The sequence below is a fragment of the Pogonomyrmex barbatus genome, unplaced genomic scaffold (genome assembly GCF_055798465.1).
Source record: "Pogonomyrmex barbatus isolate J1 unplaced genomic scaffold, ASM5579846v1 scaffold2, whole genome shotgun sequence".
In the NCBI taxonomy this organism is placed as follows: domain Eukaryota; kingdom Metazoa; phylum Arthropoda; class Insecta; order Hymenoptera; family Formicidae; genus Pogonomyrmex; species Pogonomyrmex barbatus.
This window is the reverse complement of record NW_028297116.1, coordinates 8,978,413-8,995,041: the sequence shown is the minus strand read 5'-3', so window position 1 is coordinate 8,995,041 and position 16,629 is coordinate 8,978,413. Positions and strand designations below refer to the sequence as shown.

Genomic DNA, 16,629 nt, shown 5'->3' with positions numbered 1-16,629 from the left:
AGCAGAACACGGGAACGATTTAGCGCTGAATGCGGATGTGACTAATTTTCTGGGTTGTCCACACAACCTACCGTTTAAATCTTCCCCCATCGGCGTCCAGAAAACGTTAGTCGACGCTCCAAGCAGCTCCGTTGCCGTTGCCAAATTAACGGAACTTCTCGTTCTCGTTTATCAGACGGTATAGTAATTTGTTTGAAGTAAACCAATTGTACGTTTTAAAGAAGCAAAGAGTAAAAAAAAAAAAAAAAAACAGAAAGGAAGAAGCGAAATGGATTTCAACTTAAAATTCGAGACCATGTGATTTACACGAATGACGGTAATTCAGCAAGAATATCCGCGTGTGCAGATTAAATCGTTAAGAGGTCTACCCGGTTGAAACATTTCTTTTTGACGTCTGCTGTTTAATATCAGTGTCAGGAAAAAAGTATTCGCCGCCGGATGTTGAATGCGAGCGCGAATCTCGCGCTGCACGCCAATTAATACGGATCTGGCCTAAGGTTAATGAAATTCCCCGGTGCCGATTTCCCGTGCTCTTTCCGACATTCCGAATTGCCAGTTCCGTGCTCCTTCCTGCTCCGAGAATATGCGCGCCGCGCGGTATAATGATACGGAGGTACACGTCAACGGAGTAAAGCTGAATTAATGACAGACGTCGAAGAAGAGCCGTGGAAACACAGGCTACGGTTTCACAATGGCCGAGGTGCAGGTTATAATGCGGATGGCAGTTATGTATCGCGGTAGGAGTGCCCGGGATAATAAGGGGTTGTTGTCAGTAGCGGTGTTGCATGTGCGGAAAAGGGGGAGAGATTCTACGCGACACTACGCACTACGGCCCAGATATCGTATTCGCTGCGTGAACGTACTTTCGAAATTTAAAGTTACATTAGAGATTCGAGATTATTAATGCAATACTTAACCTGCAGCATGAACGCAGTTCATCGTAACAGAGATGGAAAATATTCTGCAAGTGTGTGTCTATATATTTATAACAAATTAAATTCTTTAAACATCGTATAGAGAGAGAGAGAGAGAGAGAGAGAGAGAGAGAGAGAGAAACAAATAATATATTTTATATTTATGTAAAAAAAGCAAAGAAAATATAAATGGTATAAAAAAAGTTATCAAGCCGCACTGAAAAATTTAGTAAACAGAACTGTTGAACTGATTAATTTAGAGCGTGAAAAATTCACGTTATGTACGCGCTCGCACATTTTAAAAGTAATTACCTCACGAAAATTAAAATGTATTTCAGATTAATCCGATGAAAGCGGCATTGCAGAGATTTAAAAGTAATCTCGAAGGCGCTTCTGTTTACATTTGGCGGATGTATTACATTTGAAGCGAAGTAACAAGGGAAATTCTCGGACATACACACACACACACACACACACACGCACACACACACACACACACACACACACATATATGTCGGAAAAGCATTTACGTGCATACATGCGTATACTTGAGACAAAAGATCCATATTTGCACACGGTCAGCTACTTCATCGTATCGGCTTTTATTATATACGCGAAAGTAACAAAACAGAGAACAGAAATTCCAACAATTCGCATTACCATACCGATCATTGACGGCAATTAACGACAATTTTATTGCGCGAATTCACGGTGTCCCGAGCGCCGAAAGCGGATCGCGAATAATTATTTGAATGCGATGGAAATTTCACATTTTCCGCGGTGGCGGTCGCGAGGAAATGTCGACTGACATCGATTGTACGTCAGAAATTTGATGCGATCCGCGGCAGCTGGCTCCCATCCAGGCATTCCGCGCGTGCCGTGTAATTTATAATTTCCATGAAATATTCACGCGTCGCTCGCGGATGCCGGCAAAACCGCGGTACTCGCGGAACTTTGCGAATCTCGCGACTCTGCGAACGCGGCCGAAAAAAATCGCCCATTCCCGCGCCCAGTATCGCGCCGGAGTTTTCGGGATTAATTAAACGCGAGCGCGAAACAGAAATCTCACCTCACAGTTCACAATGCGCGGCTTGGCTTGAATACATTCGATACGGCAGCGATGCAATGATAGATGGATTTTCGTGGATTCTATTGTCTAACTAAGCACGCTTTTCCTGATGAAATATTCATCACGAATGTCTTGCAGAAATGTTATTGTAATTAATATTGTTCGCGATTATACGTTGGTCTTAATGTCAGTATACATTAAATGACAATTCACAACAAGCTACAAGATAAGGTTTATTATTGAAGCATAATATGATAAAATGCACGAATAAATCGATAAAGAAATAGAATTTAACGGGCGACAATCGAATAATGATAAACTCTACTAACTGTGGCGATGTTGCGATGATCATTAACGATCATCTTTGTATCGTATATACAAGTGAGTGGTTTTTCTTGTGACAAACGATGACGATTAATACCTATATGAAAAGTTACATGTAAGGCATCGCGCGATAAAAAGAGACTTAGAGAAAAGAAAAACTTTAAGACTCCTAAGAGATGAAAATTTCAAAATAATTTCTTCTGAATAAAATGCCAGATAAAATTTAATTATGTATAATTATAAATCACATGTAATTTTTTTCAAATTTTGATCCACGCTCTATTAATTCGAGTGTAAAATATTCTCTCGGCGTGATAATCGCTCGCATTTATTAATTAAATATTTACGAGATATCGATCACATCATCGGCGCGCTTTTATGGCGCGACATGAATCGAGAGGTCGTTTCCGACCGATTCCGGGGGATATCGGGCTCGGGGAGGCGGTCGGCCGAATTTCCATTGGTGCTCACCATCAGGGGTGGTTTTTGGCCGAGCTGCCCTGAAGAAAGGGCCCCTTTGCACACGACGGCACAAAACGTTTCGCGCTAATACACGTACGGCTGGGCACGACGCTAGAAAACCCACCCTCGGGAGAAAAAACGCGTCGCTCATAATGGAAGCGAAGCCACCCCGCCTGCCTCCTCTACCCGCCCTTACGCGACCCCCTTTCATACTGACGATGGTGCACGCGTGTGCCATTGGGAATTTCCGAAATATATATCCCCGTACGTCCCATTGTCGGGCGAAGAATGGCCGGAATTTCATAGTTTCCTCCATCTTTTCCTACGTTTTCACAAGCGGCGCGAGGGAGATCGTATTTCGGGCTCTCTTTACGAGACGCGCGACGTGTGCCCCTGAGCCGAGTTCGGGCTTTCTTCCATCGCGAGTTTTCTCTCGCTTTGCAAACCCGCCGCTTTTCGAAGGCGCATCGAAGTGACGCAAATATACGTAAGTATAAAAAATCGTGGACCTGTAATAAAGAAAACGTCATAGGTGAAATTTTCGTCGCGGCGAGTGTTCGCGGCGGACGAAATTCAAGTGCGCGGCGATTTGAGTGACCATCGTGGTTTTACCGGTCGTACATTTTGATTTTCCATATTTTTTGCGAAGCGAAACTCTTGACTCCTTACCGATGAAGTGTCTTCCTCATTTTGTATAGAGTAAATCCGGAAGGAAACTATTCTGTCGCGTAAAATATATATTTTACGCCGCAGTCAAGAATGAAAATGGCGAAAAAAAAATATTTATGTGCTTAACTATTATAACGATTAAACGACTCGAAAGAGACACCGCGCTCTCGCCGCAGTGACTTCAACCATTGGCGTTTTCTCTCACGGTATGTATAGCGACGGAATTCCTCGCATTGACAGTATGCGCTGGTTCGATTGGCGGAGACCAACCTGCAAATGGAGAGACTCTTTAATTTATTTAGATGCCGAGAGCGCACGTTCCGCGTCGTTCTCCGTACGTGTAGGCTATAGATGAGTCTTTAGCCGTATAAGTGGAAAGGGTTTAAACGGATGCATTGCCAACTTGCAAATGGACGGTAATCCTCGCTCCGAAACGGCCAACGTCTAAGCCGACTAAACTTTGACGAACTTACAGACACGACTCATTTAAAATACGACTCGCCTTCACGCGAATGAAACGCCTTCTTCTTGTCTCGCTCACGTGTTGGATTTAGCGCGGAATGATTGCCGATGACGGTAGTAAGTACAAAAACCTTGCACGCAAACTGTTAGAAGGACAGGCGCAAACTTTGTTGTTGCCTTAACAGTTACGTTACAATTTTGCACTTTGGATTACCTTCGATGGAAGTTAGCGAGTCTATACAACGATTGAATATCGAAGTAAGAAATTATGGCGAAACTTTTGTGGAAATATAATATTTAAATTACCATCCCTAGCTATCCGTTGTATATGCGCGCAGATAAATGCGTCGATAAGAAATTATTAAGAAACGTCGGACGAACAACAAATATGTATGTCTTAATCAACATACGAAGATTCTGTTGGGAAATTATTTCTATTCCAACTATTTTGGAGTTTTGAATAGTTGGATAAATACTCTTGCAAGAGCGCTGCTGTTATTGCTGTATGTTATCGCATACGCGATGCGCGGAATTCCACCGCCAAATTCTCCTCTAGATTTGAACGATCCGAGACGAGAAAATTCGTTCGTCGATTCCGCCGCTCGCAAACTTCAGCCGCTTAGACTAAGTCATCGGTGGCTGGAGTTGTCGCAGCCTGTCATCGTGTCCTCGTTCGCTCGTGCGAATTCCGCGACTTAAACTGGAGCATGTCTATAGCTGAGCAACCCCGTAAACTGTTGACCAAGGCGAGGCAAGCGACTTCGGCAAATCGCTATACCGAGAGAGATGTTTTTTTCACGTACATTCGATCGCTGGGCCGACTTCGGCGAATCGATGTCCTCGCCTCCTTCTTCTTCATTGAAACTTTTCAACATACATATCCCTAACTTTGTAACGTATACAACAACAACAAAAAAAAATCGCGTCGCGTGGGTTGCAAAGTCGTGTTTACACTCTCCGGAAATACTCATTTCTTTTTTCCTTTGCACGCCTATAACAAGATTGTTCCTGGCCCATCCGAAGAGATCTCGCGTAGGTACATCACATATATTTAAATATCGTTTCATCATCTTCATTGCAATTTATATGAATAAATCGTCGTGTTATGTAAATTCAGCCCTCATTTTTATTTTTCTTCTATGAGTATTTTTTTTTTTTTTTTTTAAGAGACAGAGTTATATTTGTAAGGGCAATTAAAATTGTAAATGTCCAGGCACGCGGAGGGAAATGATAGGCGCACCGATAACTTCCGGTAGTTTGTAAAGCTCGTATTAATGTAACGTATATGTCTTTTTCTTGTAGATGTGGGAAGGTCTTGGCAGATCAATTAAATTTTCACGACGGAGGAGAGACGCGTCATTACGGCGCGACATACCACGACAAAAGAGGCCGAGACGGGCTAGGACGCTGCTACGTGCGATATTGAATTATCGATGAGTGTCGTGCGTTTGGATATTCATGTGTTAGCGGCAACATTACGTCCGATGAACGACCGAACGAGCTCCCTCGTATTGCCCTGTCACGTTCAACGCCGCCCAATGGCCATTTTTCACGAGGCAGGCGCGGGCAAATATTTTGCGGGATCCTCCGCGCAGATTTATTCGTCGTGACAGTCTCAGGTGAGATATCCGATTTCCGAAAACGAGACTGTATGATATCAAAGTGTCAATTAATGAATAAAATTCAAATCCATCTTGCAAATCTTTTATGTGACGAGACGTATTATTTTTACACATTATTCGGTTATTGCTAATATATAAAAAAATAATTAACGCGTATAATATCTTTTTTTATGTACGAGGAACAATCGCAATATCGGCGAAATCCTCTCGAAATAGGATTTTATGCTCAACCGAAATTTCGTCCAACGAACCTTGAGTGCGCTCATGGACGTCAGTTCGCGGCGATGGCGATCTAAGGGACCGCGGCGTAATCCGATCTGAGAAATCTATGTCGATAGGGCAATAATTAGGCTGCTTAAAGACGGAGAGGTAAGAGGGCAGGCAGGAGGGAGTTCTCGTGTACAGAAAGCGCCGCCGCCTCTGTCTCTCGAGCCTCTTCCTTTCTTTCCTCGCGCGCTGCCAAAAGGAGGGTCCGACGACGGGACGACGGGAGGACAGTTGCCGTGGGTACCGCGTTACCCTTTCATCCCTTTCGAAGACCGCCGTGAATAGCCCAACTAGAGATCCGGGAGAGAGTGCCGGGCTCTAGCGCGCCTTCGTCTTTCTCCCTCTACTCTCCCTCTTTCTAACGCACGAGGCATACGTATCCTCCTTCTCGAAAAAAAAAGGAAGACGAAGAAAAACAATCCCAGAAGCGTTGCACTCGTTGCACGCGTGTCGCTCCCGTCGCCATCACCGCTGCTGTCGTCATCATCATCGTCGTCATCGTCGTCGTCATCGTCGTCGTCATCGTCGTCATCATCGTCGTCGTTGTCGGTTGCGGCCTGACGTTCCTGTGAACTACACTTCTGGCCTGTATCCGTATTCTGGAACGGAGGGAGAGGGCCGGCGAAATCGAGGGGAGGACTTCTCTCTCTCCGGTATAATGGCGGCTTCGACACAAGGAGCCCCAAAAGAAACCCATAGATATCGCATTGCGCGCTCGGGACTGACGGGACAAAACAGCTTGGACCACGAGACAACGAGCGGGCCGAGCGACGACGAAGAGAGAGGATGAAAGGGTTCCGGGGGAGGGGAGGGGAGGTCCTCCGCGAGTTTCGTAAAACATTTCGCCAACAGAGCAAGAAGAGAGACATAGCATCGGAACGGAAGCGAAGAAGAGAGTAAGACGATAGATCGGACGATAATCTAACTATGAGAGCGGCAGAGATGAAGGTGGAGATGAAACGATGATGATTGCGAGCGGTGTTTTCACATCACGGGGCAACGCTCGCCGATATAGCGAAACGAAAGGAGCTAGGGTAAAGGTAAGATTTACCGAATCCTCTTCACGTGCCGATCCATTAATTAAACATTACCGTTTTCTTCGACACTTCTTCAGATTGACCCTCTGCAAAAACCGTAAAGAGACCGAATCTATTTTTCCAAAGATTCTTGAAGCATGAAATTTTTACGAGGTTCGTTGGCATCAAGTCACAATCGATCGCTTTAAATGCTCCGATAATATATTCGTCTGATGCATCTTTTTCTTTCCGACTCTAATAATTACTTTGTTTGTGAAGTATACACGACTAATCGTAACCAAGGGCTGTTAGTAAACAATGGAAAATTTTATTTGTCATCACCCGAGAAGGGGATCCCACGTGTCACTTGTGCAGTCACGATCGATGTCGAAAGAATCGCACGCGTCGCGATGTTACCACCGTAAACATCGGTCGACGTTATTATTTTCTTCAATTATGAATCGGCATTTCCACGACGGATCTCTCGGCAACAAAATTATCCTGCCGTTTTCCCGACGCGTGTACCACCGGACGAAAGTACCCGCGACGACAGTACCGAGATAGTACCGAAGGGTGAATAGCAAAGTTGTCGTCGGTAAACTATAGCTTACTTGCATAGATAATCAGTTTCTAAATAAAAGTCAAGTCGATAAAATGGCGATCGTGCATACATATTCCCATACACGTTGTGCAGCGTTGACATCTCTTCGAACTTGAATTACGACACGCAATTTTCTACGATCGAGAATATCGCGCACGAATATCGGATCTTTTTTTTTATATACGTGATGAACGAATCGTTTTGACAAAATTTTCAAAGATCGTATTTTCGTACATTATACTAATTATATTTTTTTATAAAGGAAAAAACTTAAGTGAAGAAAATGTTTTAATTGATCAGAGATAATTGCATGAAAATATCGTAAATTGCATAAAACACAAGTTTTGCAATTTTTTAAATATAATTTTTTTGGATTTTGTACGAAATAGCAATATGCTGCATTGCTTGCTTTCAGCATATTACACGTTTTGTTGCGAGTATCGTTCATGCTCAATCGATACGTTATATTTCTAGATATATACTGATACTCTAAAGCTCACATCTATTTTAAGATTAACTAGTAATAGTTAACGAGATATTCTACATTCGTCATACATGCTCGCATCGCCACTTTTATTGTTAACCCGAAGCCCGAAGCGAACAAATGTCAGTCGTGGCTTTTACGCAAATCAGACGCAGTGGCATTTACGGAGGTCTGTGGTTTTAATCCTAATGTTTTTTTTACGCGTTGTGTGCAATTGGAATTGTTTAAAATGATCTTCTCTGTGGTCTTAATTCTTTGCAATTTGGAGTGTTATCGTTTGTAGCATTTTGATAGTAGCAAGAATGTGGTGTCAGAATGATAAAAGAAATTTCAAAGAATTAACAAAGAACTAATTTATTTCATAACATTTAAACATCTGTTCACAGTTTGATGTTTGCAAGTCAAATTCTCTTGTTTTCTCATATCATTGCACGGATTCTATTCCTCGAAAAAAATATCCTATTCTATAAATTTTTAATAGATTAATTCTCAAATACTTTAAATCTTTTTCAAACCATGATATTTTCTATATTCATGAATGAACCAATCGGTCGATTCACCGTATCAATTACAATCATTTAGGAATTACAATGTTTGTTCATTTAGGTCGAACATGCAATTGCAACGGAAAGTTATATATTATGAAAATGTATGTACTGTTTCAAAGTAGAATTTTATTAAAAAAGGATCTTTCCATTTTTTTTTTACCGCCGAACTTTTAGTTATTGTTATATTATAATTAATTCAGTTTTTGGTAGTAGATCAGAGTGATATAAAACGATAAAGTAGGAATTTCTTATATTAAATAAGTGATTAGTTGTTTTTCAAGTTTATTAAGGAACGTGAATCATATTGTAAAGTATGAGTTAGCTCGTATCATCATCGAGCGCGATAATATAAATAAAGCGCTACGCCCGAGTTCTAATCGGCATGGAAGACATATCTAGTCGGTCAGTTTAAATAGTTGCTTGGACGATGAGTTAAATGGGTTCCACGCGGCGGTACACCTACGGCGAATTCAATCAACTGTATGCTCGATAATTCAATCAATGGCGCGAAGTTGACTCCCGGAAACACAATCGAGTCTCCACGTTATCGGAAGTGAATTTCGAGTAGAACAATCGTCGCTCGCAGCTACATGGGCTGCGAATCGATAATTCGTTGCCGAGATCCGGCGACGGTTACGCAACATATGTTGCGTTAATTTCGCTGCAATCTATTGGATATATACCTTGAGCCCCACGAAGTGAGTATTAATTATCTAATTACGGCGAAGCTCCGAGGTACGCGCGATTAACAGATATATGCTATAATCGCGGTTGTTTATTCGCCATGCTTCTACGATTCCGTCGAAAAATAATCATAATTTCATCATTTATCTTCCGCTTTGTAACATGTGTTTATTTTTTTTTTTTTATATGGCTCCAATTATAATTAACTTAATACGTAACAATAATTCATTGGCTAACTATACTTTCTTATCTAATCAGGGTTTTTCAAATACAAGGTTTCGAACCTTCTTGTAAATCTTTTTGTTAAATTGTTCGAACATACTAAAAGTTTAAAACGTCGAGTAAGGATCAGTTGGAATCTCGAAGTTGGAATTTGTTCCATATTCATTGTATATCACCGAGTCGGAGAGTCGCGAGATCTCAAAATCTCATTACAAAGGAAACGAATGTTCTCGAGCGAAGACGCCAAGCCTCCCAGCAAAGCATATGAGGCCTATTGTGGAGAGATTCTCGTTTACCAAAACTATCAATTGATGTCGGAGCACAAACAGGGTAACGCGCGGTATAACACACACTCTCGCAGCTGCACCCTCGAACACCGAAATCCAAACAGAACGTATATATCTCCTCGCTCGTCCATCTGTCGTTGTGTAACGGAACACCGGCTAATAGTATTAGAAATATATATATCTTGGACTAAACTACCCCTGTCAAACCACTCGATCGAGAACCACCCTCCTGCTTCTGGCTTTCCCGCTCTTCTACAGATCGCTACGGTCGCTACGGATTACGTCGGTAAACGTCGGGGTTCGCCAAACGAATCCTGATCTCTCTAGCTTCTTCCACCCTAAAATCTGCTAAACACGTCGATAGATCGGCGATATCCCATCGAGAGCCCGACACTCGCCGACCCCGATTTATTATACAAATCCATCGACGTATTTGTCGCCGAGTGTTACATGGGACGACTGCATTATCCATGCATTTCTTACAAAGTGTCGCACTAATTTAATCTGCACGCAAAATGACGTCTCATTAAATTAGGCATTAAAGGGGCTTATTCTTATTTTCACCGTGTGTCGATGATATATGTAAAAACGTATTCACTTATGTAGATATATAATCATAAAATCTTTTAAATATCTTACTCTTGTAAAGCGTTATTAAGTCCGAGTATCAATTTTACATCAATTATGTAGTAACGAATATTCGAACGTTCGTTCATATCGCATGTAAACTCGATCGTCTCGATTTCGGGTTGAGAAACGTAAACGTGTAATTGACATCCACACATTCTTTTTGCTTTTCACCTACCGTATCCCATGTAACGGCGAAGCCAGGCAGACCGGAGAATTCGAAAATCGTGACGTCGTGCGCGCCTCGCGCGGGCAGGCGCCGTGGAGACGGCGGATGCCGGTTTTTGTTTGCTTGTTTGTTGTTTGTTCCGGGCGTTTCGTTGCCGCGTCGGTTAGGTACTTGACTCTCCTCTCGCGCTCCCGCGTTTTCCCTCAACCGGCAATGATCCCCCCCTGCCCCGCCCCCCCCTCCCCTCCTCCTCTTCCTCCCACTCCCATCATCCTCCCTTTTTCTCTCTTTGTTTCTCCTGTCCGGAATCGATCCGTGCAAATTTACACGCCCGCGGCGCGCTGGAGTGACGTCGGGAATTTTCACTGTCTTTCCACACCACTTCTAAACCATCGCCGACACCAACTCTCGTCGTCTCTCCTCTCTCGACCCCTCCGTCCCTTTCGTCCTCGTCGACAACGATCATCCCCGTGGCAATCCGGCTTTACCACCGTTCCCGGCGAGGATAGATCGGCATGCCCTTCGATTGTTTTATCCGATTGTTACAGAGCCGCGGGTAACCCCGTCCCATTAAAATACTTAATTGGTTTGTCGTTGCTCGCGCGCGCGGTTTTCCCGTTCGTCCGGGTGATACACTAAGCCATCCTCCGGTCCGCCATGCCCTTTTTGCCGGATTTTCTAAGGGAAAGCCCGCCTAAATTAAAGATGATCAGACATCAGTTTGAAGGTAGTGACGAGTACGCGTCGTTTACGCTCCAATTTCGATGTACATACATACTGGCGATCAACCGGTATCACGCAACCGTCATTAGTGTCTTCTTCGATTTTCCAGCGCAAACAAGTCACTCAAAGCGAGATCCGTAACCGTATATTCGCGCTTCTCGCAAAGAGAAGTCCATTTCTCGTCACATCAAAGTATTCTTGAAGCGCAATGATGTTATATGGTATATAAATTACATTTAATTTATAAGCAATCTTATGAATATATACATTTCATATAATTTATTCACATATATAAGATATTTAAAAAATTTTATAATTATATATCTACATAAGTGAATACGTTTGACATATATCATCGATACGGTGAAAATAAAAGTAAGCCCCTTTAATGCCTAATTTAATGAGACACACACACACACACACACACACACACACACGTGTGTGTGTGTGTGTGTGTGTGTGTAAATAAATTTTTATTATTATTATACACGGATCTATGAATGGTACTTCCTAGATAATTTAAACAGCAGCTGGCTCAGGTCTATAATGTCGTCGAAATCTCGAGGAACTTGGGAGGGATGCGTGTGTCAAGATACGAGGCAGACGAGAAGACGGAGCTGCTAAGAGCACAAAATTGGCCGAGGTACTCCTTCTCGCGAAGAAGCAAGCTGCGACTTGATGAGTTTGGCGTTAAATTCAGCCGTCAGAGCTTTCAGCCGTGTTTCACCCCGCCTCTGATCTCGCCATCCTCGCGCGAGTTTACTCCTCCTACTCTCTTGTCTCTTTCGCGAGTTCCTTTCGCGGAGAGAGCGAAGCGACGGTCGTCACGCACATGCTGCAACGACCTTTCGCTTTCAAAAGCTTTGTTTATGGACCGAGAAGATTTATAGGCTGCGCGCCGATATACATATAGCGGGGCCGGTGTGCTCTATCTGCCTGGAATCTCTCCGTTCGAAACGTCGAGGAGAGAAATTCATCTTGCGTATCCAGCCTGCCGAGCTCGCTCTTTAGTGAAATAAAAGGCGTCGCGGAACACGATATCCGGTTGTAAAAGATAATTTAAGGATGAGATAAGAGAAGGCGTGATTGCTGATTTCGTAGCGGAACAAGTTTTCATCGGATATATAAAATATATATATATATATATATATATATATATATATATATATATATATATATATAATGTGTAGCAAGGAATAAATTAAATCTAAAATTTACATTTACAACCATATAAATATGGATATTGCCTAAGCTGCCGTTAAATATTATGCAGATATCAAACGAATATAATGTCAGATTATGCTCGGATGCTCGTTAACACTTATTACTGTTTGCGCTTCAATAATTTTACATTCGCGCTTTTATTCAACTTTGCAATCGCAACTATTTAAGCCGATATATTTCTTTTTCGCACGCGAGTTTTACTCGGAGTAGAAATTTCTCGTCTCCCATACGTAGTTTCCAGAATTTCACAGCCGTTGTGGTTAACTAATGCGACTACGCGTATGCGATGGTTCACCGCATCGGGGGAGGAACAAATGGTCTATATCGGAGTGGCGTACTCGCGAACAGTGGTTGGTAGGCATCATTAATTATATGCGAGTTATTGGCACTATCAACGTAACGTTTCAAAGACCGGATGCACTACATACGCGTACTGTCCACTTCCTGCGGGCGGAACAGCAATGCGATCGAAGACGTAATTTGGCAGTAATATTATCGCCCAAAGCGGAAACTTTACCTTGTTTTGATGAAGCTAATTTTGAAAACCACACGTATGGTGAACATTTGTGTAGCTCAAGAAACTCGTCGCATAACATTTTTCACTCATCTCAATGTTTCTTTAAAAAAAAAAAATACAGACAATTCTATAGATACTTTAAAAAACATACAGATAATTCTATAGATACTTTAAAAGACATACAGATAATTCTATAGATACATGCACAACACACAATAATTTCTTATTCTAATATTTGTCATACGTCTATAAATACTTCGTACATATATCTTACCTCTAGACAACTTTATTATATATATAAATTGTAGAAATGTTTGTTAGTATGCTTTGTTTAGTTGTATTTATTACCAAGATTCACTTTATCATTAGAAAACTTATTATTTTACAGACAATCAAGTTTATAAGCGAAATTAAGAAAAATCTATTTCGTTTATATATTACATGATTGCCTCTGATTATCATTAAAATTATTTTTTTGTATATTTCATTATATATAAGCTATTAATCCGGATAACTATAGTTTATTTTTTTATGTATCATTTTGATTATTAATTTTGCTAGTAATTGAGACAATTCAATTTGATACTAAATAATTATCTTTAATATTCTTATGTTTCTTTCTGTTGCTTCTTATTGGAAATAAAATTTCATTCCATCAAACAAATTAAAAAAGCTTGGTATACATAACATTTCATTTTCACCTATGTTGATCTAACGTACACTAATGTATTCTTCGTTAAGAATTTAAAAATGTTTTTTTTTTTTCATATATTGACTTCTATATCTATAATCAACAGCTATATCAACAGCTTAGGCTTACAATATTAATTCATGATATCGACGCCATCATCGAGGTCTAAGTCACAGTCCCGGACTCAGTGTAATTATCCAAACAAACAAAATCTGCGGTTTTGTGGGACATCCATTGGCTGCGCACGAGCAACATAGAAGTGACGTATAGGATGGTGTGACGAGTTCATTCGTGCAAAACTTCAACAGATCTCCACACCGGCTAACCAACAAGACCACCGTGTACGAGCGTAAAAAAAAATCCCACCGTGTGTGCATGACTGGACAACATGCGCGCGCGCGTGTGTAAAATGCATTACTGCGTGTGTCCTGTCTTTCGTCCTGCTCTCATCGTGGTCGTGGGATGAATGCCACGCGAGTCTCCGTCCTCGTCTCGCGGACCCCCCACTTTCTCGCCTCGTAACTCCGTGCGATTCCGCGCGTTCGCGTAAGTTAGCCCCCTACCTACGTGCCAGCGACGATAGTGGGGCGAGTTCGGGCAAGTGGGCGGAGCCAAGCTGTACCACGCCCAATCGCGTTGCCCCTTTACCAGCCCGGCGCGCTCGTCAAATGTTTTTCGTCGCGGATTATGACGCGGTCTGCGCGATTATGACCACCTCTCTCTTTCTCTCGCCCGCGTCGTCGCTCTCCTTCCATCTGACGTTGTCCCCCTGACGTTCCTCCTGCGTACGACAGAGCTCGGTGGCTGGATTTTTTTCCTTCTTTCTTTTTCTCCGTCTCTTTCTTTTTCTATCTTGCATCGCTATCTTCTCCCTGCCGACGAGGACAAACTTTGCTCTTGCCTCAGCCGCTCGCTATCACGTCGTCTCGGACACGCGAAGAGGCGACTAAGCTCGTTCTCTTTCTGTGGGTTTCCTGCAATATATGTGCACCCATAGGATTTTCAGACGCTCTTTCTCTCGCCTTCTGCTTTATGTTTTTTCCTTTATTTCTTTTCCTTTACGTCCACTGCCTCTATCGGATAGCTAACATATAGTAGCATTGATCGCCGTCGGTACATTTTCTTCAAATCGCTCAAGGAAAGAAAGAACGAAAAGTGTGGAATGGGCTGTCCCTGAGGACTGTCCAGTTGTAATCCAACAGAATCTAAGAAAAACTAACATAAGGTAAAATCTTATGAAAATAGTCAAATATGCATGCTATACTGATTATTACATAAATAATTTAACTAATCTAATTTTCTATTCTAAAAATATAAATAAAATATAAAGACTTAAATTTTGATTAAACTAAATTAAACTTCCATAACTTTAAAAAATTCTTTACACTTGATATAATTTATTTGAATCAATAAAATATCAAGCAGATTTGTATAGTTATTATTTCTAATTTTATCATCACTAATTTCGAAAATTTATTTGTATTACATATATATATGTATATATATATATATATATATATATATATATATATATATATATATTATATCTTAAAAAATTATTATAAATGCATTATGTAATAATATATAATTTGTTTTAATATATTCAAATTATATTCAAGCCGTTATTTCGATATGTGTGCATCTATATGAAACTTGAAATAACCGAAGAAAAATTTTCAAGCACTATTATATATTATTTTTCTCTTGTGACGTAAATCAGAAGAATTGAGTTTACAAGAAGTGCAACGGAAAGGTGCACGTTGCCAATAATTCACCGCAGAAGCAATAAATAATGAAGCAACATGATCCGCCCCTTTGTTCCAGACGTTTAATCCTCCCGCGTTTCTCTCTCCCTATATAATTACGATTAAACCGGATCATGGCTCTGCAGACTGAATTTCGCTCTGGGCCAACAAAAGAACAACTTCAATCAACGGTTTCAGCGTGACGGTCACTCTTTACGACGCTCCCGAATAATGTGATTCTGGATATATAATTCCAGTCCGTGCGGGTAGAAAAGCTCTCGCGGATTTGGCAACACTGTGATGCTCTGGGCGTCTCAGCAACACTCCGCGGCGCGAAGGACGAGCGTCGAGCGTTTCACGACAGAGAAAAAGCGGGAGAGGTTTCGCTCGGGAGGAAAGGGTGAAGGGCGGCACCCGTGAGAGAAGAGACAGGGGAGTACAGCCGACGATAGAGACGGTGAACGCGCAAGAGGGGAACGAATGGATCACGTGATACAATGGAGAGGGGACGATCGTGACAACGGTAGGGGTATAAGGGGTGTGGCTACAAGTTTCATCTCCGTTGCCGCTACCGCCACGCTAGAACGGGAGACGGTGCGTCTAAATACGAGTGAGAAAGATGGCATGACGCAGGGTGAGACTCGTGACGCTGTACCGTGCGAATTTTGGCACGGCTCTCGAAAACTTCTCACTCGCGGTATTTCGCGGAAAACTTGGTAAATTCTCGACATGGCCAATTGTATTGCATTACAGTGATGATAAAGTATATTCATCACACGTGCGCGCGCGCGTGCAATGGAAGGATATATTTTTTTCGGATGAAACATCGCCAAACTTGATTTCACGCGGATGAGTTAGTGATTTCCTGTATTCTAGTTTGCTCCTACGAGAATCTTTACTCTAGGTTTCTTCGACTCGAAAATTGTAAAATACAACAAACAGTCAGAAAATGTAGTATTATTGTGTAAAATACTGTAACATTACACTATACTACATTATTAATTGAAGATAGACTCTTTGCTATTGAGTTAGAACTTTATTTAATGATAGTTAAAGTTAGAGATGATACACTTAATGATACACTTTGAATATCCGCGAGTACGTACTTAAATTATAAAATGTGTTAGTAGTACACAGATACTTGCTACGCGTGCATATTGTCTAGATATTGAGATTCATAATACGCTTATTCATAATACGTAAATTTTGATATTTTTATCTTATTAGTTAAATGATATTTAGTGTATTTAGATTAAATTTCGACAAAAAAATAAATATACAATTATAAGCTTAAATAAATAA

At 41.5% G+C, this 16,629-nt stretch overlaps 1 long non-coding RNA gene and 1 pseudogene across 1 annotated transcript in view; one reads left to right on the top strand and one right to left on the bottom strand.

Annotated features, from left to right (window-relative positions):
- The window catches only part of LOC112552672 (uncharacterized), a 36,475-nt gene extending 20,751 nt beyond the window's left edge, over window positions 1-15,724 (bottom strand). The window contains exons 1-2 of the long non-coding RNA XR_016139144.1: window positions 15,318-15,724; window positions 13,712-14,797 (exon numbers count right to left, since the gene is read on the bottom strand). This is a non-coding gene — a long non-coding RNA (uncharacterized LOC112552672). The remainder of the gene's footprint in view (window positions 1-13,711; window positions 14,798-15,317) is intronic.
- On the top strand, window positions 692-5,512 carry LOC148936625 (uncharacterized; annotated as a pseudogene).
- Window positions 15,725-16,629: the final 905 nt, after the last annotated feature.